The sequence below is a fragment of the Mercenaria mercenaria genome, chromosome 6, assembly GCF_021730395.1.
Source record: "Mercenaria mercenaria strain notata chromosome 6, MADL_Memer_1, whole genome shotgun sequence".
NCBI classification, from domain to species: Eukaryota; Metazoa; Mollusca; class Bivalvia; order Venerida; family Veneridae; genus Mercenaria; species Mercenaria mercenaria.
Window position 1 is genome coordinate 21,757,433 of NC_069366.1, and position 12,921 is coordinate 21,770,353.

The 12,921-nt window shown below is 35.2% G+C and overlaps 1 protein-coding gene across 3 annotated transcripts in view; it reads left to right on the forward strand.

The window, feature by feature from the left end:
* Nucleotides 1-2,289: 2,289 nt before the first annotated feature.
* The window catches only part of LOC123549443 (uncharacterized), a 100,801-nt gene continuing 90,169 nt past the window's right edge, over nt 2,290-12,921 (forward strand). The window contains exons 1-4 of one of the 3 annotated variants that reach the window (XM_053545365.1): nt 2,290-2,407; nt 3,804-3,842; nt 7,776-8,216; nt 9,191-9,249. The gene's annotated coding sequence lies outside the window, so the exon portion shown is untranslated. Of the gene's footprint in view, nt 2,408-3,803; nt 3,843-7,684; nt 8,217-9,190; nt 9,250-12,921 lie in introns of those variants that run through there. The other 2 variants (XM_053545367.1, XM_053545368.1) reach the window with 2 other exon arrangements.

Below are 12,921 nucleotides of genomic sequence, written 5' to 3' on the forward strand. Positions count from 1 at the left end.
CCTTATAAAGTGTATTTACAAATAAATGGGATCAACACCTTCCCTTACAGAAGCAAGCCTCTGTGGCGTACATGCTGCGTATTTGCTGTGTATATGCCGCGAACACAGTAGTACGCCAGAGGAGTACATTTTACATACACCGCATGCCGCGTACATGCCGCGTACTATTTCGACGAGTACACAGCATGTACGCAGGAGGTCACTAGTACACTTCAAGTACGCAGCACAGACTCTGAAAATTTAAGGAGTACACTGCATGTACGCAGGAGGGACTTGTACAAGAAAATAGTACACTGCATGTACACCGCAGATACTTCGAAATTTATAACACTTATATTTAGTTGCATTAAAGTTGTTTCCCCTTGATGCAGTTACGCCATTTTCTTCAGATGTTTACCAAATTACATGCTACAAAAACTGATTTATTTCATTGAAAAGTGGATGAAGAAAAGCATACTAATTTATTTGATAACATCAATCTACATTATTTTGGTAAGGGTAAATACTTATTGATGCATGTCACTTATCTTTTTTCTGTTTTTTTTCTGTCCAAATGATCAGCATTTGCATACGAAAGTTGGTGGGGTAAGGAATTTACATTATCACAGCAGTTTCGCCACAAGAGTACACAGCATGTATGCAGCAGGAGTACACAGCATGTACGCCGCAGGACTCGGGCCAGGAGTACACAGCATGTACGCCGCAGGACTCGGGCCAGGAGTACACAGCATGTACGCCGCAGGAGTACACAGCATGTACGCCGCAGGGGTAGTACACCGCAGGCTCATTTGCATGTGAAAAGTGTATGTGCCGCGTACATGCTGCGTACTATTTCCCGCATACTAAATTCCTCCAGCGTACATCCTGTGTACTAAGTAGTCCACAGCATGTACGCAGCAAGTAGTACGCGGCAGAGCTCATTTGCATGTCAAAAGTGTACTACAAACGTACTATCGGTGTATGTGCGGTGTATATCCTGCGTACTATTTAAAGCCCTTGATTTCAGTACACATCATGTACGCATCATATACGCTGTATGTACACAGCAAGAGTACGCAGCAGGCCTTTTTCTTCTGTAAGGGTTCACATCTAAGGTACTAGATACTTGCTATATTCAAGGAAAGTTGTATTTAAGTTTCATAAACATGGCCTGATGTTCATCTGAGCCAGTACCCTCTGTCTACGTTCCATCTTTGTTTGGACTTGTGTCAACTGATAAAACAAATGTGACGATATAAAAGCAAGGGTATATAGCTACGTCATCCCGTGGTTTGTATGTTTTCATGCACAAACCTGTGTTCAGGACAAAAATTTCAATTTTCCGAGCTCCCTGACAAAGCGGCCACGTCAAAGTTCATTGTTTACCACACAGAAGGTCCTGTGCGCAAACAGAGAGGGATCCGTTTTCTCATTAAATTTTACCACAGACAGAGATCTGATATGCATACACAATGTGATAATATTAAAGAATAAAAGATAATCTAGTTTTTACAAGATTAATAAAAATGGTTTTAGAAAAGGAAAAAGAATTCAGATGGGAAAGATTGTATTTTAATTGAATCAAGCGCTGCCCTCATGCAGCACTCGGCCGTTAGGTAGTCCTAACTGTTTTGATAGCTAGTATGGCTACCATCTGGTTTTCGAAAGTGTATACTTGATGGGGCTTTAACTCACAGTGGTGCAGCAAGTACATGTCATACAAAACTGCTTTAACAATGCCGCTTCAAGATCTCTTAAGAGTCGGGTCCATGTTTCGGAGAAAAAAAGTTCGAACATCATCAAATCATAGAAAGAAAGCATTGTTCTACATGAAAATTTAACAGCATATAAAACATGTATATTACTCTACAAAACCATTGTCAATTTACTCATATATGTATTGAATTCTGGAAAGGGACTGCATGAAGGGGCCACACTTCTGGACAGTTCAGCCCCTTTAAAAACTCACCATTTTTAAAAAGCTATTACATGTTTTCGTTCTGATGCATTGGCAACAACCTACCAGTGTTTAAACTTAACATAACTAGGTAAAACGTCGTTTTAGACAATTGTTTACAATTATTTCTTTACAAATGGCATTCTTTTTTAAAGGGGGACAACTCCTTTAGAATATTTTAAGTATCCAACTCTATGGGACAGAACAATAAAACATGTATTGGACAGATCAGAAACTGTTGTTTGTCATGATGCTGTTCATTTGCTAAATATTTCTGTTGTTTTGTGATATACTGCTAAACCTTAAACAGATCAAAAGTTTTTTTTTAAGTTTGATTTTAAATTCCATTTCAGCATGAAAAAAGTGTCGACTTGCAAAGTTTTGTGACTAGACCAGATGTATGAGAAAGATGACTATTTTGACCGCCTGCTCCTGAAAAACAAAAGATGGCTTACTTCTCTCATAACCAAGGTAAAATTTCCATCAGGAAACACAACAATCCTTTATACACAGATATATTAGCCCTTACCCTGCTAAATTTCTGTAATGAACTAGTCCATCTTCCAGTTTGGACAGTACCATTAACTGTTAAAAGGGGGTGCTTACCAAACGGATAGTGGCTGAATAGCGAACAATACAGATCATGATCAGACTGCATGGATGTGCAGGCTGTTTATGAGCTGCACTGCTCGCAAAGACATAATCAATCATGTTCAGCATGATAAGGGTTTGGTAGCCTGCCTGCTCAGCTTAGTAAGGAAAGCACAGACTTATGGATCACAGGGTAGTGAGTTTGATTCCTAGGTGAAGTGTATGTTCTCCATGATGATTTGATAGGAGACATGTTTGAAGTCATTTCTCCCTCCACCTCTGATTCATGTGGAGAAGTTGGCATTGACTTGGGAGATTGTACAGAGTCCAGGAACACTGGTTAGGCTAACTGCCCACCATTACATAATTGAAATACTGAAACAGTTGAAAAACGGTGCTAAATCCAAAACAAACGAGCAAAATGTTATATTAGTTTCATGCTAAATGTGCCATATAACTCCAGACAGTCTGCTTATATCTTTCATGTTCTGTGCAAAATTTGAGAATATACCAGTCTGGTCAAAAGTCAGTCTTGTGCATAAGCTGTTACATAAGAATATGTGTAACTGCACCTATATACATGTACATGCACACATACTTTTTTACAGAAGCACACATATAAGTGAGTGTACATGTATTTGTAATATTTATGCTTACTTGTGCAAGTCCGGGTCAAATTATGAGTGTTCCGGTATGTTTAGTTTTATATGTAGATCTATTCTTATCAACATGTAAGAGTAAAATTTAATGAAAAATATATGTATTTGGGCAATCGAGAATTGAACTTGACCTCATACAGTTATAGCTTACATAACTGCAAAATTTATATACATGCATGATTGCTAGATAAAGGTGTACACATATTTTGTTAATTGTAAAAGTAGAATGCATGACTTTGCAAAAAAGAGCACATATATTTTTGAATATTAAGCATGCATGCAAAGTAGACTTTTGACCAAAATGGTACTTTTTTTTTTTTTATATTTGATATTTATACATATACTCCATATCATATTGCAGATAATATTTTCCAACTTAATTTCACACATGAGACATGAACAGGTAAAAATGCCAAGGAAAAAAAGAAAGAAATTATTTAACTTAAACTTTTCCTAATGACGTGTTTTGAAGATTTTAAATTATTTATCAAGATTAAAGCATGATAAAGACCACACAAAAGTTGTCAGTCTCATGTACAGTTAGAAATTATATGTGAAATGTTTTTATGCCTTTTAGGATTTCATATAATTGTACATCATAGAGACTTTTTTTTCAGCATCTCAAGAATGAGGGTCCGGTCTCTGAAAAGTAACAGGTAATTCACTTTGTGCACATTTTAATTATAGTTTCTTTAAAACTGTATCTTTTAAATGTCATATAGACAAATAGACAAAGAAATGAACAGAGGATAAATTTGTACAACATTTTCCTTTCAGTGTATGTTTAAATACTGTTTTCCTAAAACTTTTTATCAGCTAAATTAACTCTGTGACCTCTGTGGCTGAGTGATTAAGGTCACTGACTCATTACTTGACCCCTTGGGTTCGAGCCTTACTAGAGTTGTATTGTTAGAAAGGTATTCTGTTGGCATGCAAAAGACATATTTCTGCCCAGGTGCCAGTGCCTTGAAAAATCCCATGACAGGACAAATGGAGTCTCTCTTCACCGCCAAAATGGATTTCCTTCACTGCCAAAATGGATTTCCTTCACCGCCAAAAGCTTAAAAAGTTAAATATTATAATAGAAGAAGTCACAGTATCTGTTATTGCTGCATGATGATGCCTTGTTTGGCTAACAGCTGCATAATATCTTCTGTTTTTGGGTGTGTGTGTGTTTTTTTAATATTTATATTTTTTTTTCAGCATTTTATTTTTTGGCTTCTGCTCTTGCTGAAAATTCCCACATAGCTTTTTTGAAAAAAGGGGGGCATAATTATGCATTTGTGTAGCCTCAGGACTTATAGCATACAGACAGAACCAGACTGAAAAACATGATGTCAGCTATAATGAAAATAAGAAAAACATGCAAACTGCCACACATGTGAGATATTTCAAAATATGCAAATCATGCTATTAAGTGTCAATCTGTTAAGTGAAGATGAACATGCAGTTATGCAGTTGCAGAAATAATAACTTATCTGTATTAAATCAACAAATTTGCATGAGACTTCTACTTAAACATTACCTAATATGTGTCCATCCTCTGCCCCAGGCTGGCCCATTTCATCAACTCATTAGGCAGATGTTTGGATTAACTGTCTATAAGGAGTTAGAAGACCAGTCTCAAAACTTGAGCATTTGATTGGCTGTTCTTTAGCACAATTTTTAAACTGGCCAATGGCATGACAGTATTCTGAGACTGGTTTCCAAACTTAGTCATGTAACTTTGGAGCCAGGGACCTCTTGTGTACGATCCCAGATGTGGTAAATGCACTCATATTATCACTGCTCTGACCAAAGACTACTTTTGTTAGGGTTTGTTCTGCGGGCTGATTTTTCTACATTTGTAAAATGCACGAAATCTACGAACATATTTCAGAAATTAACTTGGGACTTCTGTCAGTAAACTATAATTTTTGTTAAAAATCATCTTGAATGTCGGTTAAACATACAAACTACTTCAAGATCACAGCTAAATAGTCCCTGTTGATTTAGATCAGTTAGAATGAGGTAGCAGTTGTATAAGAAAAATTACAATAGTAGCAAATTGCATCTTAATGATAAACAAATGTAGAAGCTGCAATTGGCTGATCAAAATCAAGTAGCGCGCAGCTACCGGCTTTGATCTTACTTTTGTGACAAGATGATTGAGGCACTATCTTAAGATGATAAATAAATTCATGTCGAAATATTTACTTTTATCGTGTGAGGTGTGTTGGATCACCAGAGGAAGTTACTCTCGAATAATTTGCCTTTTGGCAAAAAACGCAAAGCTTTTCAATGCCTTTTTATCGCAAAACGTTCCTCTACAAAATCTACAAAAAGTAATTCACCATAAATGTAGTACATTTTATGGTCTGCGGGTTTTCGGCAATATGACAAGTGTCACTAGTATGTAGAGAACCACCCCTGTATGAGAATCTTAAGGCGGAATTGTTCCGCATGCCTTCATCCGAAGATGGAAAACACTGAAATTAATGTTGCTTAGAGTGCTTTAGAAGTAGAGAATTATTTATGATAATGTTGTAAATGAGCTGTTTATTACATTAGATGTTGTTCTTCGTTTTTCCTTACGGGCCTATGTTAGATGGTATGCTAAAAAATGAAGATTTTTTTTATTGTATTTTAGGCTCCTGCATTATCAGATCTTTTTTTTATACAGAGTGAAATAAGCAGTTAGATACAGAGAAATTTTAAGAAAATTAGAAAACTTAATGCATTTTCGTATACATCATACTTATTATTGTAATCAGATTGCAGAAAACAAAAATACTAATTGGTAAATAAGTGTTAACATATCCAGGGTCAGATCCAGAGGTTGGGCAGGGGGTTGGGGTACTTTTAAAGTTTACTTTTGAGGCATTAAACCTACACACCCTGAATCCACTAGTGAATACCCTACTAATTTTCTGAAATAGACTGATCCATCATTCAATTTGGGCAGTACCACTTATTATTCAAAGGGGTGTTCACTGAACATTTACTGACTGAATAGCAAACAGTGCAGACCATGATCAGACTGCATGGAGGTGCAGGCTGGTCTTTGTTTGTAGTGGTCGCAAATGCAAAATCACTTGCCGCCAGCAGGTCAAAGGTTTAAATTCTCAATAGAGCTGAATTAAATCAGTATTGTTTGATTAACTTAATCTGTTACAGCATTTTTCTGTAATTAGTCTTAAGTATTGAGTTATTATATCGTTACATTGTTGTGTACAATACAAAATTTTTACATAACTGTGTGGCTGTAAAGTGTTTTAAGGTACTCTGGAAGTTTAATCTTTAGCCTGCTGGCAGCAAGTAGTTCTGCCTTTGCGACCAGTGCAGAGCAAGACCAGCCTGCATGGATGTGTAGGCTGATCATGGTCTGCACTGTTCGCTATTCAGTCAGTAAATTTTCAGTGAACACTCCTTCGAATAATAAATGGTACTGCCCAAATTGAATGATGGACCAGTCTATTTTAGAAATTTAACAGGCTAAAGGTTAATGAAGGTCCAAACAATAAATGGACTCGAAAATACATTTTTGTCAGTGTAAGATGTGAAAAAAATGTAATACAGGTATCATACATTAATTTTAAATGATATAATTTATTTTACTGTCTGCTTTTTCCCCCACTATTTCTGACTTTATCTATGGATTGCACCTCCGATTATAAATCTGTTTTGTCTTTTAAATATAAATGATCTACATTAGGGTAAGCCGCAAATGATAGAAATATTAAGTACATTTTTTATGATTATAAATAATTGAAGATGTTATTTCATACCTGGCTATGTATCTTATAGAAAAGTGTCTATGTAGGTTTGGCTTTGTGAAACCAAACCATGTAATATTGATGATTTCTTCTGAACTATTTGACAGTACCATCACTGTATCAAAATAACTCACTGGAATTTAAATGATTAAAAGTTGTTGCTAGTCTAATAACCCTGGAGACTTGCATTCCTACCGGGATCTTGCAAAATAATATTTCATGAAAAACTCCGATACCAAAAGCACTGCTAATTTATAAATCTTTTCAAGTTGGTTTATTTTACGGAAAAAAAACAAAAAACAAAAAATGCGAGTAAAAACCTACATTTACATAGAATTTATAACAGATGATAAAATTTCTTTTGATAAAGTTTCAAGAAAAGTTGAAAGATTAAACTGTTTATTTAGACAAAATAGCACAATTTATCGTAAAGTCCTTGTTAACTTGAAAGAAGTACAGTTCTCATCAATACAAGAACTATGTAAAAAAAAAAAGCAAAAAAAAAAAAAATTCCTTTGGCCATTTTTGCCACATTTCATGAAGGAAATTATTTAAAATTACTTTTAAGCAATTTCTTTGACATGGATGCTATCTTATACATGGGTTTCTCAAATTTCTTTAAATTAATTGATAATTATCATTATTTTCTGTGACCAGACATTAACCTTTAAAATGCATGACTTTGTGGTTTTTGGACAGTTTGTGTATGAAAAAATTTGAACCACTATCTTACCCTATACCATTAATAAGTTCTTAACACTTGATTTTGGTGTAATCTGTATGGCTCTGGCAGGCATAAATGTTTTTATTTCATACCTTATATTCTTATTTCAGGGTAAGTGAGATCATCATAGTGAAAACAAAAATTTCAAGTCTCATTTTGGTGCCAGTTATAACCTGAACAGTGTTGGTTTGCTTTGAAAACAAAATCAACTGAAATGCAAATTGACCCACCAGTCTGTGACACTAATTAAATACCAAGAAACATAGTTTAGAATATTTCCAGTTGTGACTTATTGATCAAGAACTTGATTAATACAGTAAAAGAAATGGAACCAGAGAATTAAATACAGAATGTTACCTGTTCCTGAAAAAAAAAACGTTCATAAGGAAATATTGATGAAAGATGTTGGTGATAAAACGCCAGCTGTTGTCAATGTCTACATGGCACCAAGATCAATTTTATATTCCATCCTAAACTCTCAGCATCTAAAAAGCTAAATTGAGAGCCAAGCTGTCACATATAGTAATAGACATCAGAGATTGGACTGCAAAGTAATTATAAAGTTATTACTTTACTATACATTTATTTATGAAATTTCTGATTTCTAATTTACAGATCAAGATTTCAGTTAGTAACAATCTAGGCACATTTCAGTTGTTGAGAAAAACTTCAAGAAGTCCATTTTTCTTTCACTTGACCCTTACGCTAAATTTCTATAATGAATGAACTAGTTCATCTTTCAATTTGGACAGTACCAGTAACTGTTAAAAGGGGTGCTTACAAAAAATGATACTGACTGAATGGCGAACTGTGCAGACCATGGTCAGACTGCATGGATGTGCAGGCTGATCTTGGTCTGCACTGGCCGCAAAGGCAGAATCACTTGCCGCCAGCAGGCTAAAGGTTAATAAAACTTCCTGTTGAGAGACCTCATTCAGTAGCGAGTCAGCTTTTTAACCAGGTTTTTCTAAACATTAAAATGCTGAATGTCATCAGAATGGGTGGATGTGCGAGTGGACGCATTGGCTAATGGATGGAATCAAACATGGAGTAAAGATAAAGGGAATCAAATAAGCTCATATTAGAGTTTCCTTCAAGGCCTATTAACCCTTATCATGCTGAACATGACTGATTCTGCCTTTGTGACCATTGTAGATCATGATCAGCCTGCACATCCATGCAGTCTGATCATGACCTGCACTGTTTGCCATTCAGTCAATATCCTTTGGTAAGCACACCTTTTAACAGTGAATGATACTGTCCAAATTGAAAGGTGGACTTAAGTTCAATACAGAAAACTTGTTTTCATGGAATTTCCATGTCTATTGTTGAAACATCTTGTGCACTCTTATCAAACACACCATGACACTGCTGTACCTACACATGTCTGTTATGGATTTATAACCTTAAAAAACCTATCCTGTTAGCTGTGACAGCACAAAGAAAGCTAAGAAATAAAATACCATTTTACCTTTACTTTATTGCATTAAATGCCATTTTGATGATTTGCATATATATATTGCAGGTGGGTTGCTGAAAGGAATAAGGAGATTTTCCAAAGGAACAATATTGCACATTTTGCAGGTAATTGTAAATAAAACTTTGTCATTTTTTTGTCCGATAGTGCATCAATGAAACTTTATACTTCCGTTTTAGTTCATTGTGCATTTCACGTCTCCAGATTTATAACTCTTTCAAATGTAGTGAGTATTTTTATTTGTTAGTTATTCCTTATCAAGGCTTATGGAATGGGTTCTCCGTAGCACTATTTAGCTCACCTGAGCATAAAATGTTCATTTTTATAGTACGTTTTAGCTTACCTTAGCAAAGAATTAATGCTCAAGATGAACTATTATGATCACCCTGGTACTGTCTTCAATGTCCATCCTTTAAGAGTTTCATTGTTAACACTTTAAAAGTCACAATTTTGGACCAGTTGTAATGAAACCTGGTGAAAATATTCTCCTCAGAAAAATCACTGATGAATTAGAAACTGGGTCATCTATGTTCAAAAACTAGGTCAAGTCATAGAAAAACCTTGTTAAAGGCACTGGCCTCCAGATTTTGGATAAAAAATGATCTTCCTTTCAAATAGAAGTTTGGTCATATTATGAACATTAGAGTTTTTGTTTCTAAACTATTTTAAAAATGCCAAATCAAGGGGAAAAAAACTGGCTGCATCGGGAGTCGAACCCAGACCGCCGCGGCAATAAATAAATTTTCCGCTGTCGTTACCAATACCGCTATTGAGGATTTAGTATTCATTACGTGTTAAATATAGATATTTATAATTGAGGCAGTTTACCTCAAGTAAAGTGTTACTTTTTTAACGCTTTTCAATTTTCATCGTAAAAAGTAGTAAAAACAACTAATTCTCATGTGTTTCCATAACATAATAGTCTGTCAGTAATTTTGTTTCAAAGCATTCTTAAGAAATATAGCATTAAGTTCCAGATATCTAAAAAAATCTTTCTTTTTTTTTTTGTTGAACTATCTGCAGGCCAGTGCCTTTAATGCCATTGGATAATCACTCTGGCAATAACAAAGATCACTATGTCATATCATTGAAACACATGGCTAATGGTCCATAATCCGTGCTATATCAGTATTTGACCAGTGTATATTCAACACAGTAGTCATGCTTACTAGGCTATTAAGTCAAAAATTAAAAAATAGTACTGTAAAAACAATAATTCTGACTATTGACTAGTGGCAAGCCATTCAACAAGTGTATACTAGGCTAGCTGAGGTAAAATCAAGGTAAGTTGTCAGCCATACAGGGCCTTCAGGGCTGTCTTGTTCAGAGCACTGGTATAATTTGTAAATTTGTAGAAAATCTCCTGTGTTGGTCACGCAATAAAATTGAAGGAATTTAGCTTTCTACTAATATAACATCAGCATTTTATAATGATAAATAAAACTTATTTCAAACAAGTTTATTATAACAATTTCAGGGTATTACTTCAACCCCTTTTGTAAAAGAAGTTATAGATTTACAGATTTCAGCTTCTGTGCTCTTATATGTCAGTATTACAGTAAAGTTATGACCATATTTTTCCATGATTTATATGTGATAATATGATTTTTGATCATATCTAAGTTAAATTGTCCTAGGCAGCTGGTTTTTCCACAGGTGTAGGTCTTCAGGTGAAAGAATCATGTGTGTGTACATCAATGTCATAGAAATCTATGGTAGGATAGGCAATAAATGCCATATTTATTCCTTGTTATGATCATAAAAGATGTTTTTGATTCGTTTCTATAATTCTTAACAAAGCACATCACTCATTTAGACTAAAATGTACAGGCATAAAAACGTCCAGGTTAGTCATTTTAGGTGGAGAAATACAGACAACATTACCTTTTATAGATAGGTATATGTAGATACAGTCATTCTGCGTGTAGCATGAAAATTGACTTGTTAACATTGTCATATAAATAGTTGCAATTACTCAAGGACAGTTGAAAGAAATGCCATCAAAAGGCTAAAGACATTGGTTGTGGTCAAACACCTTGTTTTTCCTCTTTCTTGAATGGATAGGTACATTAAAATAAGTAAGCTTTGGATGACATATTCTCATTAAATTTACCTGACTGGCACTGTTTAGGAACATCACTGACAAATCAAGATTGTAAGTTAAGTGAATGAAATTTTATGTTATAGGCATTTTGCAATTCATATATTAAGACATTTTATGACTACATTAAGAGAAGAGATATTTTCAGCAACAGAAGAGGATACCAACAAACTTTATTTTATTCAATTGGCCTAACCCTCTCTTTAAGGCCTTAGTCTGCTAAATTTCTAAAATGGACTGGTCAGTCATTCAATTTGAGTAGTACCACTTGTTTATCAAAGGGGTGTTCACTGAAAATTTACTGACTGAATAGCGAACAGTGCAGACCATGATCAGTCTGCACGGATATGTGCCCAACTACTTAAGTTGCAGCTGTTGTGTGCAGTGGTCTGCCCTTGCTGTAAAGAGACCTCTCGGCCATCACAAACACTTTTATAAAGATTTTGATAAATGTTGGTTTTTTTCGTCATTTGATATTAGATTTCATTTACTGAAATTGTTTAGTATATTTCATAGATGTAAAGGCTAACGTTGGTGATAACATAAAGCTGAAATTAGAAACTATTGAATTTCTTTTCAATGGTCATGTGATTTTCATGGTTATATATTTTTTGACAGCAGTGATAAATGTTGTGCCAGGGGAGATAATCGCTGCTGGGAGTTTTCTATTTTAACCTTTAGCCTGTTTGCGACAAGTGATTCTGCCTTTGTGACCAGTGCAGACCAAGATCAGCCTGCACAGATGTGCAGGCTGATCATGGTCTGCACTGTCCACTATTCAGTAAGTAAATTTTCAGTGAACACCCCTTCAAATATTAAATGGTATTGCCCAAATTTAATGATGGACCAGTCCATTTTAGAAATTTAGAAGGGTAAAGGTTAGAGCATACTGCTCTCTATTGCAGAAGGTGAAGAATTAGTTTTCCAAATATAGCAGCACTCGCAGGAACTTCTCCAACACATACTTTTTAGCTCGACTATTCGAAGAATAAGTAGAGCTATCCTACTCACCACGGCGTCGGCGTCGGTGTCAGCGTCGGCGTCACACCTCGGTTAAGTTTTTCGTACCAGTCCACATTTTGACAAAGTCTTTTGAGATAAAGCTTTGAAACTTTCAACACTTGTTTACCATCATCATGGCCAGTTATAGGCAAGAGCACAAAACTCCATCAAGGATTTTGGCTGAAATATGGCCCCTTTTGACTTAGAAATCATGGTTAAATTTTTCGTACCAGTTCATATTTTGACAAAGTCTTTTAAGATAAAGCTTTGAAACTTTCAACACTTGTTTACCATCACCATGGCCAGTTATAGGCAAGAGTACATAACTCCATCAGGAATTTTGGTTGAATTATGGCCCCTTTCAACTTACAAATCTTGGTTAAGTTTTTCGTACCAGTTCATATTTAGACAAAGTCTTTTGAGATAAAGCTTTGAAACTTTCAACACTTGTTTACCATCACCATGGCCAGTTATAGGCAAGAGTACGTAACTCCATCAGGGATTTTGGCTGAATTATGGCCCCTTTCGACTTACAAATCTTGGTTAAGTTTTTCGTACCAGTTCATATTTAGACAAAGTCTTTTGAGATAAAGCTTTGAAACTTTCAACACTTGTTTACCATCACCATGGCCAGTTATAGGCAAGAGTACGTAACTCCATCAGGGATTTTGGCTGA